The sequence below is a fragment of the Panthera uncia genome, chromosome F2 (genome assembly GCF_023721935.1).
Source record: "Panthera uncia isolate 11264 chromosome F2, Puncia_PCG_1.0, whole genome shotgun sequence".
Lineage (NCBI taxonomy): Eukaryota > Metazoa > Chordata > Mammalia > Carnivora > Felidae > Panthera > Panthera uncia.
The window spans coordinates 48953224-48958461 of record NC_064812.1 but is presented as its reverse complement, the minus strand read 5'-3'; positions in this window follow the sequence as shown (position 1 = coordinate 48958461).

The following is a 5238-nucleotide window of genomic DNA, read 5'->3' as shown; positions in this document are numbered from 1 at the left end:
TTCAGACAATATTTTATCTCACTATTTCTTTGGGTCAATATGGACAGAATTGAAGGCATCAGAGCCTACTTTTTGAATTCTTATCCCCTGGAATTGTTCCAACATAGAGACTGAAGGAGGAGTTCTGAGTTTTTAATTCCAGATCTGCTATTTACCTGCTGTGTGACCATGCAAAAGTTACCACACATCTCTGAGCCTAAATTTCCTCAACTGTAAAATCAAACTAAGAATAATACTTACCTCACAAGTTGGTCATGAGGAGTAAATGAGATAATATATGTTAAAGGTATTAGGCATAGCACATGGAACAGTGAGTATTCAATAAATGTAAGGAGAGAATAACATTGCTACATGTTAAAGCTATTTTCCAGCTATTTAAGAAATCTGAAAGCATTAGCATTAGAATTTTTATTGCTTGTATTTTTATTCTGAAAGTTTCAAGTGGAAAATACATAAAATATCCAATTATATAAAGAACCAATTTTCACATCTGATTAGTCAGTCCCCAATTTCCCTAGGGTACATATTCAGGCTTCTCTCTTTTTTATTCTTTCCCCCCTGCCACTTGCATTTTTAACTTGACTTTCTTTTTACTATAGATTTATTGTTTTTAAGGATTTCTCTTTTTTTAATGTTTATTTATTTATTTTGAGAGAGAGAGAGCAGGGGAGGGGCAGAGAGAGAGGGAGAGAGAGAGAATCCCAAGCAGGCTCTCCACTATCAGCACAGAGCCCAACACGGGGTTCAATCTCACAAACACTGAGATCATGACCTGAGCCAAAATCAAGAGTCGGGTGCTCGGGGTGCCTGGGTGGCTCAGTCAGCTGAGCATCTGAGTTTGGTTCAGGTCATGATGTTGCAACTCATGAATTGGAGCCCCACGTCCATGAATTGGAGCTGCATGCTGACAGAGCCTGGGGCCTGCTTTGGATTCTGTGTCTCCTTCTCTCTCTCTCTCTATGCCTCCCTCACTCACACTCTGTCTCCCTCTCTCTCTCTCTCAAAAATAAAGAAACATTAAAAAAAAATTTTTTTAAAGAGTCGGACGCTCAACCAACTGAGGCACCCAGGTGCCCATGTTTTCTTGTTTGTTTGTTTGTTTTTTTAAACTATAGATTCAAAGAAAATACATCAGTTTTAAAACTTTTAAGGTAGAGGGGCGCCTGGGTGGCGCAGTCGGTTAAGCGTCCGACTTCAGCCAGGTCACGATCTCGCGGTCCGTGAGTTCGAGCCCTGCGTCGGGCTCTGGGCTGATGGCTCGGAGCCTGGAGCCTGTTTCTGATTCTGTGTCTCCCTCTCTCTCTCTGCCCCTCCCCCGTTCATGCTCTGTCTCTCTCTGTCCCAAAAATAAAAATAAAAAACGTTGAAAAAAAAATTTAAAAAAAAAAAAAAACTTTTAAGGTAGAAATAGATATAAAATGAAAAACCTTTCCCTCCCACCATGGACTTCCTATTCTTTTCTTTCCCCTCAGATAATCACTATCTCTATCAAATTCTTTTTATTTATTTTTAAAAAAAATTTTTTTTAACGTTTATTTATTTTTGAGACGGAGAGAGACAGAGCATGAACGGGGGAGGGTCAGAGAGAGGGAGACACAGAATTGGAAGCAGGCTCCAGGCTCTGAGCTGTCAGCACAGAGCCCAACGCGGGGCTCGAACTCAGGGACCGCGAGATCATGACCTGAGCTGAAGTCAGCCGCTTAACTGACTGAGCCACCCAGGCGCCCCATCTCTATCAAATTCTTACAAATCTTCAAGCTTCTGAATAGATTTTTCACACAAATAAGACCATACTAGAACACAATAGCATATCATATACAAAAGACACAGACCTGCCATGTCATTTTTGATGTGAAGCAGCACCTTGCTTAAATGTTAACATGTTTTATTTGAGTTCCCTCTTGATGGACATTTATTTGTGATTCCTGTTTATACAAATAGCAATGTTTTCTATGCTTTTGCACACATGTCTTTGCATACTTTGGTAAGAATATGGGTAGGACAAATTTCGAGAAATGCTGCTATTAGGCCAAAGGATAAATGAATTTTTAATTTGAATAGGTGTCACTGCCACACTGTTCCCTTACCAGGTAGAACCAGATTGAACTCCTCAGTGGAGCATACAGTATCTGCTTTCCTGTCACCTTTCACCAAATGTATTATCCAGGTTTTAAAATGCATTAATCTGATAGATGAAAAATTATTATCTCTTTGTTGTTTTAATTTTCTTCTTTTTAATTAGTGAAATTGAGCATTTTTCACATACTTATTAGCCATTTGTAATTTTGTAAACTACCTGCCAAAATAATTGCCCATTTTCCTATGTTTTTAATGACTCTGTAAGTTCTTTCTATAGAAAAGGAACTAATCCATTGTTTGCCATATGTGATGCAACATTACAATTTATAGTGAAAATACTTCTGGCACTAATTGTATATTCATATTTATATCTCACATTCAATTGCTGCACTTATGAAACCTAAAAAAGAAAAATAAAACAAAAAACTAACACTGATTTTATAATTAAAGGAAATGTCACTCTAGCATTTTATTATTGTACTTCATTAAACAAATTAAATGATGTCAAACGATGAATCATTATTTACTATATCCATTCATACAAGTGTCCTACAGATATAGTTAAAAGTAATATTTCAGTCTTTGTATAACTTTACAAAAATTTACTGTACTAAGTATCAGACCATATGTGCCTTTCTTAGAGAACTGAGTTTTAGAGCTCGATTCTTTTAATATGCTATTTATAAATATTCCATGGTAGTTAGGGCCATCAAGATATTTAATTAAATGATTCTAAAAGAGGGGCATCTGGGTGGCTCAGATGGTTAATAGTCCAATTTTTAAAAAAAATTTTTTTAACGTCTATTTATTTTTGAGACACAGAGAGACAGAGCATGAACGGGGGAGGGTCAGAGAGAGAGAGGGAGACACAGAATCTGAAACAGGCTCCAGGTTCTGAGCTGTCAGCACAGAGCCCGATGTGGGGCTTGAACTCAGGAACCGCGGGATCATGACCTGAGCCGAAGTCGGACGCTTAACCGACTGAGCCACCTAGGTGCCCTAATAGTCCAATTTTTTATCTCAGCTCAGGTCTTGATCTCAGGGTCGTGAATTCAAGTCCTACGTTGGACTCCAACGTAGGCTGGACATGAAGCCTACTTAAAATTAAAAAATGATTCTGGAAGAAACCTGTGCTAACCAGAAAGAGTTGACAGTAGAAGAATGAAGCAAGATGATCACACCCTGCTTTGTGAGCTCTGGTGGGTGATAAATGTAACACTAGAGAAAAATCACTACTGTCCGATTCTGCAAAATTCCCATATTCCAATGAACAATGCCCAAATTAAACTGTGAGTCTCTTATGGATAGAAAATGTATCTTTAGAGTCTTTTTTAAAAAATTTTTTATTGTCATGAAACTTACCTTCTAACAAAACTTAGGTGTGCAATACATCATCATTGACTCTGAGTACAAGGTTGTATGGCAGATCTTTAGAGCTTATTCAACTAGCTTGATGAAAACATTATGCTTGTTAACTAGTAACTCCCCATTTCCTCTTCCCTCAGCCCCTGGCAACCACCATTCCACCCTTTGATTCTGAGTTTGACTATTTTAGATACCTCATATTAAGTAGAATCACATGGTGTTTGTCTTTCTGTGACTGGCTTATTAACCTTAGCATAATACCCTCCAGTTGATCCATGCTGTCATATATGGAAAAATTTCCTTATTTTTTAAGGCTGAGTAGTATTCTGTCACATGTAGATGCCCCATATTCTTGATTCATCTGTCAGTAGACAGTTATCATATTTGCACATATTGGCTTTTGTGAATAGTGCTGCCATAAACATAGCCTTGCTAATATCTCTTCCAAATCATGATTTAAATTCTTTTGGACAAATACTCAGAAGTGGGATTTCTAGATTATGTGGTATTCCTATCTTTAATTTTTTGTTTTTTTGAATATGCTACATATTGTCTTCCACAGTGGCTGCACCATTTTGTACTCCCACTCACAGTGGACAAGTGTTCCCTTTTACCCATCTTCTCGCCAACATTTGTTGTCTTGTTTTTTTTGATAATAGCCACCCTGATAGGTGCAAAAAAAAATCTCATTATGGTTTTGATTTGCATTTCCCTGATGTTTAGTGATGTTGAGCATCTTTTCCTGTACCTGTTGACCGTTTGATCTCTTCTTTGGAAAAATTTTTGTTCAAGTCCTTAGTACATTTTTTAAATTGGGTTATTAGGGGGTTTTTTACTAATGAGTCTTAGGAGTTTTGTTTTATATTTTGAAGATTAACTTCTTATCAGATATGTGGTTTACAAATATTTTCTCCCATAGCATAGATTGCCTTTTGGTTTTGTTAATTGTTTCCTTTGCTGTGCAGAAGAATTCTAGTTTGAGATAAGTTTTACTGTTTTGTTTTCGGTTTTGTTGCCAACCAAGTTTCTTTATATGCCCCCAAATTAACAATTTCCATTAATATTTGCAGATTAATATGAACTTACCAGATGTTTGTAATTGTTTTTACAATTTACTAATGGTTATTAACACCATACAATAGTCTTAAATATAAATCAGTAATTTCAGTATAAATATACTTATTCCCCATTTCTAACTATGCTTGCTATGTCTCTGATTCATCATTTCTTCACCTACATATCCCTTATTCCTATTATCTCACATTTTATTTAATCCATCGATGCTTGAGGGATTTTCTTCATCTATTTCTTTTTTTTTAAGTTGTTATTTATTTATTTTGAAAGACAGAGAGAGAGCAAGGGAGAGTCAGAGCGAGAGGGACAGAGAGAATCCCAAGTAGGCTCCATGCTGTCAGCACAGAGGCCTCAAACTTACAAACTGTGAGATCATGACTTGAGCCAAAATCAAGAGTCAGATGGTCAACCGATGAGTCACCTGGGCTTCCCTTCTTCATCTATTTCCAATTATATAAATACATTTAGTATTTATTATACTACTTATCTTTTACAGAAGTATATTTTGGGGAATAAATGTAGACAAAGAAAAAAATTACAGACCAAAAAATGTTTAAAGCGAAGGTCAACATTACCCAACAATAACCATTTGCTCCCATTCCTGTGGAGCATTTTTAGGTGCTTTAATCATGATGAAATGGTCCATATTAACCTAATGCATTTAATGAAGTTAATAGATCTGCCTTAAAGTTGTTTAAAGTCATTTTGAAAGTTATCTGC